This window comes from Musca domestica, unplaced genomic scaffold, assembly GCF_030504385.1.
Source record: "Musca domestica strain aabys unplaced genomic scaffold, Musca_domestica.polishedcontigs.V.1.1 3, whole genome shotgun sequence".
NCBI lineage: Eukaryota > Metazoa > Arthropoda > Insecta > Diptera > Muscidae > Musca > Musca domestica.
Genome location: NW_026712299.1, coordinates 7,423,253 through 7,438,330, shown reverse-complemented (window position 1 = coordinate 7,438,330; position 15,078 = coordinate 7,423,253). Strand labels below are relative to the sequence as shown.

General features: G+C 35.4%; 1 protein-coding gene across 1 annotated transcript in view; it reads left to right on the top strand.

Moving 5' to 3' along the window:
• LOC101894472 (tyrosine-protein kinase Btk29A) overlaps positions 1–15,078 on the top strand; it is a 347,714-nt gene that overhangs the window by 42,092 nt on the left and 290,544 nt on the right. The gene's annotated exons all lie outside the window — the stretch shown is intronic.

The following is a 15,078-nucleotide window of genomic DNA, read 5'->3' as shown; positions in this document are numbered from 1 at the left end:
TAACCACGAAATGTGAAAATTTTGTGTGGACCAATTAGAAGTGCCTTTAATATTTTAGTATTCGCCAAGAAATTATTACAAAAAAATTATTCTTTCACATATCGGAAAAGCAGGTAGCGATTGCGCTTTGCCTTCATCACGCGTGTGTCTTTTTCGTTGGCAGTTGTTTCATAATTGTTGTTGTTTTTTTGATAGAACATTTTTGTATGACACACTATTCAACATTCCCTTTTATTGGTCATTACATGTTATGACGATGGGTTTGAGTGTGACCGACATGACGAAACATCGAGCATTTGGTTGGATGTCACGTACTGTTATGCGTTTGATCAAACAGGGCACAACATGACGAGCGTTTTCTCTCCATGACATAAATAGAGAAAATTGTCACATTTGCAGCCCTTTAATACATACAACTTCTATTTACAGTTATATTTTGAAGAGAGCAAAAAATGTTTCGGTTCTGCTTTGTTGTGCGGCCAACCAAGCCAACACATCATCAACGCAAAAACAGACTTCTCACCCTCCTGTCTTCTTTTAAGTCACCTATAACACCAATTCAAAAGTAATCGAGAGCTCTGTTGTTTAGCTCTTTGAAAAAAATCCTCTCCGCACCCATAAAAAAATATGTTCTAACATATAAAATATGTTGGTACCTAACAAATAAAATTGAGTTATGTTACAAAATGTTGCAAACAAATATTTGTTTGCACCGAAACAAATTATGTTTGCATCCAAAAATATATTTGTTTGCAACCAGTCCCAAACAAATATATGTTTGGATCCAAACATATTTCTAACATATATTTTTCTGCGTGTACATATGCATTTTTGTGCGTTTACAGAGTTGGCAGGGAAATGTTTTTTTTTATTTCTTAAGAAATTTAATGTCCCGCAACTTACAGCCAGAGAAAAATATCTGTTTAAAGTTGTGCTTATGGAAGTCATGTTTTTTTTTGTGCCGGATGACGATATTTGTCCACTACTAGTTTTATCCAGTTGCCAAACATCAACACGAATACCGTCCACAACACAGTACCACAAAAGCATTGCAGGTGTAATGGGATGTGGGAAAAATGAAGTGAACCGGCTGCTTATTTCGGATTTTATAATCGTTTTGGCTATTCAAAAATTTGACCCTATGTGGGGGAGGTACCGGAAGAAATGGTCCGATCTCTACCCTCTTTATAACAGATCTTGTATTGATGGAAATATTGAGATGTGCCAAGTCTGAATGGAATCGGATGTTAATTTCGCGTATTATGAGCTTCATGGGTTTTCGAAATGTTGACCCATTGTGGGGGAGGTTCTAGAAGGAATGGTCCGATATATTCCATCTTCACAGCAGATCTTGTGTTACTAGAAAAAATGAGATGTGTGAAATATGAAGAGAACCGAATGCTTATTTTGGATTTCATGATCGTTTTGGTTATTCAAAATTTAGATCCTTTGTGAGGGAAGTACCAGAAGAAATGGTCCGATCTTTCCCATATTTTTAACAGAACTCGTGTTGATATAAATAATGTAATAGGATGTTAATTTCGCGTTTTATGAGCTTCATGGGTATTCAAATTTTTGACGATGTGTGGGTAAGGTACCAGAGGGTATGGACCGATATATCCCATCTTCACAGCAGATCTTGTATAAGTAGAGATAATGAGATGTGTGAAATATGAAGAGAACTGGATGCTTATTTCGGATTTTACAATCGTTTTGGTTATTCAAAACATTGAACCTTTGTGGGGAAGATACCAGAAGGAATTGTCCGATCTCTAGAAATTTTTATAACAGATCTCAGTAGTGATAGAAATATTGAGGTATGCCAAGCAAAATCGAATTATCCTTTCTCTTTCGGTGCAGTAAAATATATATTTTTTAAATTTCGACTTTTTGTGTCGGAGGTACCAGAAGGAGTGGCCCAATATCTACCATCTTCACAACAGATCTTGCGGTGATAGAAATATTGGGGTGTGACGATTTTAAAAGAAATCGGATACTCATTTCGCGAGCTTAATGGTTATATATTTATTTGATCTGACGTGGGGGAGGTTCCAGCGGGAATGGACCGATATATACCATCTCCACAGCAGATCTTGTGTTAGGAGAAATAATGGGATGTGTGAAACATGATTTGGCTATTCAAAATGTTGACCCTTTGTGGGGAGGTACCAGAAGGAGTGGACCCACATTGTCCATATTCGCACCTGACCTAGCACTGATGAAAATATTAGAATTCGCAAAATTGAAGCAAAATCGAATTATCCTTTCTCATTCTGTGTAGTAAAATATTTTTTTGAAATTTTCGAATTTTTGTGGGTGAGGTACCAGAAGGAGTGGACCGATATTGTCCATCACCGAACTCGATCTAAGTTTGAAAATAATATTACGATGTACCAAGTTTGAACCAAATCGGATACTCCCTTCGAGAGTTACCGTGCACATCATCCAGACAGACAGACAGACAAACGGACGGACGGACATCGCTAGATCGACTCCAAATGCCCTGAAACGGATTTGGTCTAAAGAGACCCGTATTTCGATGAGATACGTTTTGGCCGTACCAAATGATATATACCTTCTACCTAGCCATATGGCTAGGCTGAGGGTGTAAAAAAAACATCCATTTTGATGAAATTTTGAAATTGAGAAAATTATTTAATCCCTTTATTTACACAATGACTGATAACTTTCCTCGAGGGTACAAACAAATTCATGCTCATCACACTTCATAATGGCTTACGGTGATACAACTTGCCACCTAAAAAAAAACGAGACGAATTTATTTCCCACATACATTATTACAAAAATTGCAGCACTTCACCATCACTCACACATACAAACTTATACCCAGCGAACCAAACTGTCCGGGCTCGGTACGAGTTCGAACCGAAAATCGGAAGATTCCGATTTCACATATGATTTCGGTCAACTTCTATATCCAAACCTGAACCCAAAGTGACAAAAAACAAAAAAGAGAAAAAAAAAAACGGAAAAACAAGAGTAAAGGAGAACCGATCTTCATAAAATTTTAGACACTTATATCTGAGCTATATCTGTTATCTGGTACCAAAGATCCTTGTTGTCGAATGCATATTACGCTTGTGAGGGATTTAAAACCCCAACTCGGATGAAACATATATATGTGAGCTATGGCTATATCAGAACCGATTTTCATCAAATTTGAAGTGCTTGTTTCTAGGATGAAGTCCGTGAGCAAAAAATTCGACCCATATGGGAGCTATATCCAAATCTGAGCCGATCTTCACAAAATTTTAGTCACTGATTTCTGAGCTGTATCTGATATCTGGTACCAAAGTTTATTTTTGTCGAATTCATATCATGCTTGTGAGAGACTTATAACCCCCAATCGGATGAAACATATATATGGGAGCTATAGCTATATCTGAACCGAATTTCATCAAATTTGAAGTACTTGTTTCTAGGATGAATTCCGTGAGTAAAAAATTCAGTCCATTTGGCCTGATATTAGCCATTTGGTCCACCAGAAACCTGAAATCGGATAAATATATATATGGGAGCTATATCCAAATCTGGACCAATCTTCACAAAATTTTAGTCACTTATTTCTGAGCTGTATCTGATATCTGGTACCAAAGATCATTGTTGTGGAGTGCATATTACGCATGTGAGGGACTTAACACCCCGAATCGGATGAAACATACGTATGGGAGCTATGCTTACATCAGAACCGATTTTCATCAAATTTGAAGCACTTGTTTCTAGAATGAGCTCAGGCGGATTTTACCAATATTAAATTCATTTGGGCTGAAATTAGCCATTTGGTGCATAAAAAACTGATGTCGGGTAAAGATATATACATAGGAACTATATCCAAATCTGATCCGATCTCGATAAAATTCTACAGAGGTATTTGTGGGCTATATCTGATATCTGGTACCAAATATCATTCTTGTGGAATGCATAGTACGCATGTGAGGGACTTAAAACCCCAAATTGGATGAAACATATATATAGGGAGGCTATATATTTAAAACGATATATCTGAACCGATTTTCTCCAATTCTTGATGTACATGCTTCTAGACTGAATTCAGATCATTTGGACTGATATTGGCCATTTGGTGCACAATTAATACAAAAACGGTTGAAGATATATATGGAAGCTATATCTAAATTTGAACCGATTCTAACCAATTTCGGGTTTTTGGGTTCGTGCTTGGGCCAAATAACTATTGTTTGAAAATTGCATCTCAATCGGATCATAAATGCGACCTGCATTTTGTTCACAAGAATACATGGACGGACGGACAGATGGGCTGACATGCATAGATCGACTCAGAAAGTGATTCTATGAAGATCCTCCTAAAGTAACTATGGGTCTATCTCGTTTTCTTCTCCATATTACAAACAAATACACAAAGACATAATACCCTTACCACTATGTGGTGTAGGGTATAAAAACTCCTCTACCAAATGGGCAAAATTCGGACATATTGAAAAAAATCTTCCCACTTTGGGCAGGGACGTGTCGAACGTCTGACATTTGGTTCACTGGGACGGTGGTGTGTATTTCCAAAAACTCCTCGGAACATTGCTCATCTTCATATTTTATGACCGGCTCCTTTTTTGATATTTCTCAGCAAAAATAATGACGGCGGTATTAGGTTTCACTTAAGTCCATCATTTTACAACTTTCGCAGAAATGTGTGCAACAATATTGGGTGTGTGTGAGTGTGTTCGTGCGTCATTTGTGTCTTTTCTTCATAAGACATAAATCTGCCGAGTTGAAGTTGCTTTGATGTCAAGACAATTTTAAAGATAGCTTTCGCATAGCAAATGGTTATTTTTTTATTACTTTTTTTTTGACTTACAGAGTCAGAGCACAGGAGAGTAGAGTGTAGAGGGGAGAGAAGGCAGCAGAAGCCGAGTAAAGAAATCATTAGAAGTTACATTCTATGGTAGTCGTCGTGATCATAATGGCGAAACTCGCTTGGCTACAATCATGGCTAAGGTATTTGAACCCCCATGCCTCCTCTACTGGTTGCCATCATTCTTTGTTCTTAATTATGCAAGCGTTTTGTTGTCATTGTCGTAAAACAGATTTTTATTACAAATAAATCCTTTAGCAAAATATGCTCTTCGCACTTTGGCAAATGACACGGGAAATACAAAAAAAACTGGGAAAGAAAAAAAAAATTGTTGGCATAACTACAGGACTCAACGAAAAAAATTACACTGTCCAACAATATTCAATCTTTTCATACCCTCCACTACTATGTATGAAGGGTATACTAAGTTTGTCACTCCGTTTGTAACACCTCAAAATATACGTTTTAGACCCCACAAAGTATATATATTCTTGATCAGCATAAAACTCAACGTCGATTTAGCAATGTCCGTCCGTCTGTCCGTCTGTCCGTCTGTGGAAATCACTTTAGCTTCCGAACGAAACGAAGTAGGTTGATAAAATTTTACTTAAATGTATATTATGTCTTCAGGACTTTTGTTACTGAAAATGGGTCATGTAGGTCCGCGTTTTGCTATAGACCCCATATAATAGCGTCCTCCCTTTTTCGGTATTTTGGTGATTTAAGCGACAGTATTCACGGGAAATCTTTCAAATTTGATATTTGAAGTTCGTAATGGGTACTACAGCCTATGACAGAAAATTGTCTGTGCAGGTCCACGTCTTCGTCTAGCCCCCATATAACGGTACCTCCCGATATTCGGTATTTTTATGATTTTAGCGACATTATTCACCGGAATTGTTTCAAATTTGGTGTTTGAAGTTCGTAATGGATATATCAGCCTATGACAGAAAACTGTCTGTGCAGGTCCACGTATTCGTATAGCCCCCATGTAATGATACCTCCCTTTTTTCGGTATTTTGATGATTTTAGCGACATTATTCACCAGAATTGTTTTATATTTGGTGTTTGAAGTTCGTAATGGATACTACAGCCTATAACAGAAAATTGTATGTGCAGGTCCACGTATTCGTACAGCCCCAATATAAGGGTACCATCCTATATTCGGAATTTTGATGATTTTAGCTACATTATTCACCTATTTTTTTAACTCAAGTTGAATATTGTAATGGTCTATGACAAATGTTGCCTATGCAGGTCCACGTCGTCGTATAGACCCTAATATAATGGCTACATTCGGTATTTTTAAGATTTTAATAGCATTTTTAAAGGATTTTTTTTGAAAATTGCCAATATCGTTCCGAATTGTGGAGGGTATTCAAAGATTGGCCCGGACGAACTTACTGTTTTTTTACTTGTTTCAATAATTACAAGGAGAATCCAGTACATTTTGAAATTTAAGCTAAAATGATAGGATAAAGATTACCTCGCAAAAGTAACCTAAATACTCCTGGGACAAGTGCCCACCTCTTCCACACATTTTGAAATTTTTGGATTGAGATTTATTGGTGGAATCCCTGCATTTTAAACATTTTAACCCTCACACGGGCCATTAAAGGAGTCTTTTTGATCTTTATTCAAAAAATGTTTAAACTCGGACTTTAAACGGGATCGTAACCACGGTCAATGAAACCGTCACACGCTGCCCGAATGTTGCTCTGCGGTTTTTTGGCCCATTTCCGGCGAAGCGCTTGTTTGAGGTGATCGACACTTTGGAATTTTTTTATTGACAACCTTGCTGTATAAAATACTCCAGACACAATAGTCCAACGGATTGGTATCCGGAGATTTTGATGACCATTGTACACTGGAAATGAAGCGAGGAATCTGAGTCCTGTTGGATTGTCCAAGGTCTGCGGCCAAAATGTTTGCGTGCCCAAGGCCTTAATACACCCCCCCAGAATATTTTCGCGATAATATTCGGCATTTATTCTGATGCCACGGTCGATTAATTCGAGCGAAGAGCGACCATCGGCTGTTATGGCGGCCCACGCCATCATCATGGCCGGCGCTTGAGTTCTGGTGGCCAACCGAAGGTGCACAAGTAAACACGATAATTTTGTTTGTTTATAAACTGCTGGACATTCGTTTTCTTATCGATGAAAACCAAATTCGGCAGTTCACTACTTTGGGCCAAGCGAAGCAACTCTTTAGCTCCTTTGGTTCTATTTTCTTTCTGTTGCGGTGTAAGTTCTTGCACTCTTTGGAATTGCAGTGGCTTTACCCCGAGCTTATTTTTCAATATTTGCCGAATGGTCTATGGCGATTGTACAAACTGCTGGACAACGAATGGTTTCTCATCGGAGAAAACCAAATTCGGCAGTTCACCACTTTTGGCCAAGCGAAGCAACTCTTTAGCTCTTTTGAGTTTATTTTCTTTCTGTTGCGGTGTAAGTTCTTGCAGTTTTTGGAATTTCAATGGCCGAGTTCATTTTTCAATATTTGCCGAATGGAATATTGCGATATGTTCAGCTCACTAGCCATTTTCCGGCAAATGCGACGCGGGTTTCGATCAAGTCGCTTCTTTACTTTTCGAACCATTTCTGGTGATGTTGCTGTTTTCTTCCGTCCACTTCCTTGACGTCGGGCTACGCTACCAGTACCACGGTAACGAGCGATGGTACGAGACACAAAAGATTTATTCACATTTAAATGCTGGAGTGTTCTAACGATAGTCACTTGTGGTTTTCCAGCCAAATATAAAGAAACCAAACTATTACGCTTGAATTCCATCACGAATAACTTTTTTTCTTGAAAATTTTCACCAAAATGCTTCTGTACGCTTGTAAACAATATAATGAGCTGTCACTGGAATAATTTTAACAGCTGTCGGACGAGTGGCTTAGAAATGACAGTAGTCTGAAGTTGGTTGCAGTTTTTTCATCTCACCCTGTGTATCATTAACCGTACACAAAGGGACCGCAATATTTTATAGGGCTTTGCAATTTTATCGAGAGCTTTAGACTCGTTCAAGAGGGGATGTTTTGTAAAATCTCGGTCCATATTTTGATATCGTCCCTATAAAGGGTAAACTCAGATTTAATTATTTTTTTTCAGTTTTTGGATTTATTTATTTATTTTTTTTTTGATGTCGAAACTTTTTTTGTAGTAAATTATCACTATGGGTCCACGTTTTTGGTCCTCATATAAAAGTATCCTGAATTCCTAGTTGGAGTTTCCTTCAAGGTTCTTGGCCACATTTTCAACCAGTTCTTTACATTTGTAACTTTACAATGTTTGATCGATAGTCGGATTCATCGGATGATTCATTGCTCAATGCATGTATTCAGCTCCAAAGACAGTTTACAGTAACATTTTCTCGTTGGGAGGTCTTAATGTTCTGCTGCGTCTTTCTCACCTGCTTCTGCTTATCATTGTGTCATATCTTTGCTAAGGCCGGTTTCCAGTGTTCGGCAAATAAGTATTTGGGGTACGTACCGCTAGCGATGAATTTATTTTCCTTTTAATTTATTTTTCTGTTGTACCGCTATGGCGGACGTTACAAAATCAATCGAAAAAGAAATGGGTGTGTGGTGCGAAATAAAAAATAAAACAACAAAAAGTTATTGTTTTTTGAAAATTGGAGTTGTGGATTTCAATCATCACAAAACTAGTGATTCACATTCAATAACACATATGTTATTGGATTGGTTCTTCATAGAAAGGTGAATCATGGAATGATTTCAATGTCTCTATGTGACTGATGCCTATTCATATAGAAACACAGGTTGGTGTTCTAATAAAGGGCCAGTGGGTCTGCATAGCTTGGCAGACACGTAGTCTTCTTATGGAAGACCAGTTGGTCTTCTAATGGAACGTGGATTCCAAGAGTCTGCAATAAATGTGGATTTTATAAAAATATTTTTACAAGAGTCTTCAATAAAAGTAGATTTTATAAAAAAATTTTGTCAAGGTTTTTCAGAAAAATTTGGACTAAATATATAATTTGTATAAAAATATTTTTTCCAAAGTCTTCAATATAAGTGGTTATATAAAAAAAAATGCAAGAGTTTTCAATAAAAGTCGATTTTTTAAAATATTTTTTTTCAAGAGTATGCAATAAATGTGGATTTTATAAAAATATATTTTCAAGGGTCTTCAATAAAAGGGGATTTAAAAAAAAATATTTTTTCAAGAGTCTTCAATAAAAGCGGATTTTATAAAAATATTTTTTCCTGGAGTCTTCAATATATGTGGACTTTATAAAAATATTTTTTCAAGAGTATTCAACAAACGTGGATTTTATAAAAATATTTTTTAGGAGTCTTCAATAAAAGAGATTTTATAAAAATATTTTTTCAAGGGTCTTCAATATATGTGGATTTTATAAAAATATTTTTTTCAAGGGTCTTCAATGAAAGGGGATTTAAAAAAAATATTTTTTAAGAGTTTTTAATAACACTGGATTTTATGAAAATATTTTTTCAAGAGTCTTCAATAAATGTGGACTTTATGAAAATATTTCTTCAAGGGTCTTCATTCATTAAATGTGGATTTTATAAAGATATTTTTTCAAGAGTCTTCAATGAAAGTGGATTTTTAAAAAATATTTTTTTTAAGTCTTTAATAAATGTGGATTTTATAAAAATATATTTTTAGGAGTCTTCAATAAATGGGGATTTTATAAAAAATAATTTTTCAAGAGTCTTCAATAAATGTGGATTTTATAAAAATATTTTTTTCTGGAGTCTTTAATAAATGTGGGTTTTATAAAAATATTTTTTTCTGGAGTCTTTAATAAATGTGGATTTGGTAAAAATATTTTTTCAAGTGTTTTCAATGAATTTATAAAAATATTTTTTATAAAAATATATTTTTTAAGAGTATTCAACAAACGTGGATTTTATAAAACATTTTTTTCAAGAGTCTCCAGTAAATGTGGATTTTATAAAAATATTTTTTCAAGAGTTTTCAATGAAAGTGGATTTTTAAAAAATATTTTTTTAAAAAAAAGGATTTTACAAAAATATTTTTTTCAAGAGTCTTCAATAAATGTGGATTTTATAAAAATATTTTTTCAAGAGTCTTCAACAAAAGGGGATTTTATAAAATTATTTTTTCAAGAGTCTTCAATAAATGTGGATTTTATAAAAATATATTTTTAGGAGTCTTCAATAAAAGTGGATTTTATAAAAATATTTTTTTCTGGAGTCTTCGATAAATGTGGATTATATAAAAATATTTTTTTAGGAGTCTTCAAAAATGGATTTTAAAAAAATATTTTTTCAAGAGTCTTCAATAAAAGTGGGATTTATGAAAATATTTTTTTTTAGGAATCTTCAATAAAAGTGGATTTTAAAAAATGTTTTTTCAAGAGTCTTCAATAAATGTGGATTTTATAAAAAAATTTTTTCAAGAGTCTTCAATGAATGTGGATTTTATAGTATTTTTTAGGAGTCTTCAATAAAAGCGGATTTTATAAAAAAAGGTAGAAGAGTCTTCAATAAATGTGGATTTAAAAAAAAGATTTTTTCAAAAGTGGATTTTATAAAAATATTTTTTGGGAGTCTTTATTGAAGACCAAGAGTCTGCAATAAATGTGGATTTTATAAAAATATTTTGTCAAGGTTTTTCAGAAAAATTTGGATTTTATAAAAACATTTTTTCAAAAGTCAAAGGATTTTATAAACATATTTTTTCAAGAGTCTTCAATAAATGTGGATTTTTTAAAAATATTTTTTCAAGAGCCTTCGGTAAATGGGGATTTTATAAAAAATAATTTTTTCAAGAGTCTTCAATATAAGTGGATTTTATAAAAATATTTTTTCAAGAGTCTTCAATAAAAGCGGATTTTATAGAAATATTTTTTCAAGGGTCTTCCATATAAGTGGATTTTATAAAAATATTTTTTCAAGAGTATTCAATAAAAGCGGATTTTATAAAAATATTTTTTCAAGGGTGTTCAATAAAAGTGGATTTTACAAAAATATTTTTTTAAGAGTCTTCAAAAATGTGGATTTTATAAAAATATTTTTTGTGGAGTCTTCAATAAATTTGAATTTTATAAAAATATTTTTTTCAAGAGTCTTCAATAAAGGTAAATTTTATAAAAATGTTTTTTCAAGGGTCTTCAATAAAAGTAGATTTTATAAAAATATTTTGTCAAGATTTTTCAAAAAAAAATTGGATTTTATAAAAATATTTTTTAGGGGTCTTCAAAATATGTGGATTTAATAAAAATATCTTTTTCAAGGGTCTTCCATGAATGTGGATTTTATAAAAATATTTTTTCAAGAGTACTCAACAAACGTGGATTTTTTAAAATATTTATTCAAGAGTCTCCAATAAATGTAGATTTTATAAAAATACTTTTTCAAGATTCTTCAATGAATGTGGATTTTATAAAAATATTATTTCAAATATGAATTTTATAAAAATATATTTTCAAGGATCTTCTCGCCTTTTTAAAAAAGGCGAAGCCCTTATCGGCCTTCTTCTAGTCGAAGCCCCTATCGGCCTTCTTCTAGTCGAAGCCCTTACCGGCCTTCTTCTAGTCGAAGCCCTTACCGGACTTCTTCTAGTCGAAGCCCTTACCGGCTTTCTCCTAGACGAAGTCCATACCGGTCCCCTTCTATACAAATCATCTACCGGTATTATATACGAAGCCCTTTTCGTCCTTTTTTTCAGAAGGCCTTACCGATCCTCTAGACAATGCCTTCTTGGACGAATCCCTTATCGGCTTTCGAGCCGAATCCTTACCGACCAGCCAGATGAAGCCCTTACCAGCCTTCTATACGACAAAGTCCCATTCGTCCTTCTTCCAGACGACGCCCTTTTCGGCCTTCTTCCAGACGAAACATTTAACGGCTTTATTCTAGACACCCTTATTGGCCTTATTCTAGACACAGCCATTTTATTTAAAATAATCATCTAGCTTTTCAAAAGTAACTGGATATTCTGCACACCTTAAATCCGCTTTGATGCCAAATTTGTGATTTTCCAGGAAATATTCACTGTGTTTGTTCCAAACCGTATGGAATTCCTTCAACAAATCCCGCAGGCAGCCATTTTCACCTCCATATTCCTTGGGTAAATACTTGAGAGGGATTTTATCAGTTATATGGGTGATATTCTGACCACAAACAAAAACCTAGAAAACAAAAAAAAAAAAGTTAAGCAAAAATTTAAAATCTGCATCTTCAGTGACTCACACTTTCCCTGAGTTCTTCGCTCAGCGATGGCAAGTAGAGATTAAAAAAATTCTCGGCAAATTCCGGAACATTCATAAAATAGAAACCTTTAGTTTGGAAGGGTATGACCTTTTCATAGAAAATGCTTAGCTTTTTCAAGACATCTGGGGTATACGCAAGAATGTGGTTCATAGTTATGTCAGACATATCGAAAATGTAAACGACTCCACAGATACAGGCATGGGGGTCACTGACTATCAGGGTTTCCAGTGTGGCCAGACAAACTTCAATTGCCTCTTCCATGAACTCGAGTGAATACAAATACCTGTAGAACACAATGCGTGGACCAACCTCACTCAAGGGTTTGGGTAAAATGCAAATAGAGCTTGATGACAAAGAAAAAACATTTTTAGATATCGAATTTACTTGTTCCCTATATCCAGACTTACCCAATATCATGCATTTGGCGAAACTTGTGCCTATTCACATTTACTGTGCCAAAATAATCCGGACAAAGTGTCTTAAAAGTGTAGAAATTTTGAAGCTTTCGTTTTACCTTTTCCACATCGTAACGACACCCTCTCAGAAATTGCAACAGAAATTCATCATCCAAACGGCAACGGAAATGGCTCTGCTTCGTTAACCAACATTTGAGGTCCTCCAAACAGCCAGGTACCTTTGAAGGCACTTCTCCAACTTCTTCGATGGCAATCTGTTGCAAATTTATTTTCGACATTTCACTTCGGTGGCTTTAATGAATACGAATGACGGTTTGCAATTGAAGCAGAACTGTGTCTCTCGAGAATTAAATCAATTGCGGACATGCATTGGGACTGGTTTGACATAGGATAATTAAAAATATTTGTTTTGGTTATGCAAATTCTGGTTTGTTTTCAAACCCGTAGTTCGAAAAAAAAGAGACAAAATGTATCTTGTCTAACGTATGTATGAAGCTTGGACGATACATTTGCATAGTACAACAAAGCTGAATACGTCGGATGAATTAACCCATATTGGTCTCAGTATTGGAAAATGAGATATTCCTTCTATGTTAAGTCCTTACTGGGCTTCTTCTAGTCGAAGTCGTTATCGAACTTTTATACGAAGTATTCTACACGAAACTCTTACTAGATTTATAGACGAGGCCCCTACCGGCCTCCTTTAAGCAGTCCTTACCGACCTTCTTTAAGCAGACCTTACCGATCTTCTAGACGAAGCATTCGCCAGCCTTCTATAAGAAGTCCTTAACGGCCTTTTATAAGAAGTCCTCAACAGTCTTCTATAAGAAGTCCTGACCGCCCTATTATAAGAAGTCCTTATAAGCCTTCTGTAAGAAGTGCTAACCGGCCTTCTATAAGAAGTCCATACTGGCCTTCAATAAGAAGTTCTAACCGGCTTAAAGAATTCCTAACCGGCCTTCTATAAGAAGTCTTAGTGGGCCTTCTATAAGAATTCCTTACCGGCCTTCTATAAGAAATTCTTAATGGCCTCCTATGAGAAGTCCTAACCGGCTTTCTATAAGAAGTTCTTACTGGCCTCGTATGAGAAGTCCTAGCGGGCCTCCTATGAGAAATTCTAGCGGGCCTTCCATCAGAAGTCCTGACCGGCTTTCTGTAAAAAATTCTTACTGGCCTTCAATAAGAAGTTCTAACAGGCCTTAAGAATTCCTAACCGGCCTTCTATAAGAATTTCTTACCGGTCTTCTATAAGAATTCCTTACCGGCCTTCTATAAGAATTCCTTACCGGCCTTCTTTAAGAAGTCCTAACCGGCCTTCTATAAGAAATTCTTACTGGCCTCCTATGAGAAGTCCTAGCGGGCCTTCTATAAGAAGTCTTGACCGGTCTTTTATAAGAAGTCTCTACTGGGTTTCTATTAGAAGTCCTTATCAGTCTTATACAGGGTGAGATAAAAAACTCCAATAAAATCAAACGCCATAATTTTTAAATTTTTTTTTAAATTTTATTGAATGAAAGCAAAAAATAGAATAAGTTTAGATTTGTTCGAATTGGTCACCTTTGGCACGAACTCTTTAAACGGCCTTTTAAACCGTCACGAACGGTCAATGAAAACGTCACACGCTGCCCAAATGTTGCTCTGCGGTATTTTGGCCCATTTCCGGTGAAGCGCTTGCTTGAGGTGATCTACACTTTGGTATTTTTTAGTACCAACCTTGCTTTCCAAAATACTCCAGACACAATAGTCCAACGGATTGGTATCCGGAGATTTTTATGGCCGTTGTTCGCTGGCAATGAAGCGAGAAACCTCATTTTGTATCCATTCTTGGGTGGCGCGTGCTGAGTCCTGTTGGAATATGCGTGCCCAAGGCTTTAATACACCCTCCAGATTATTTTCGCTATAATATTCGGCATTTATTGTTTTTTTTTTTATCGGAGAAAACCAAATTCGGCAGTTCACCACTTTCGGCCAAGCAAAGCAACTATTTAGCTTTTTTGCGTCTATTTTCTTTCTGTTGCGGTGTAAGTTCTTGCTCTTTTTGGAATTTCAAGGGCTTTACACCGATCTCATTTTTCAATATTTACCGAATGGTATATTGCGATATGTTTAGCCCACGGGCCATTTTTCTGTCACTGCATCGAGGGTTTTCGATTAAGTAGATTCTTTACTTTTCGAACCATATCTGCTGATGTTGCTGTTTTCTTCCGTCCCTTTCCTTGACGTCGGGCTACGCTACCATTATCACGGTAACGAGCGATGGTATGAGACAAAAAAGATTTATTCACATTTAAATTCTGGAGTGCTCTAACAATAGCCACTTGTGGTTTTCCAGCCAAATAAAAAGAAATCACACTATCGCGCTTGAATTCCATCACGAATAACTTTTTTTCTGGAAAATTCTCACCAAAAAGCTTTTGTACGCTTGTATACAATATAATGAGCTGTCACTGGAATAATTTTAATAGCTGTCGGACAAGTGGCTTAGAAATGACAGAAGTCTGAATTTAGTTGCAGTTTTTTCATCTCACCCTGTATATATTTACAAGTATATGGGATCTACTGTTTCTTATACAAGAGCAAT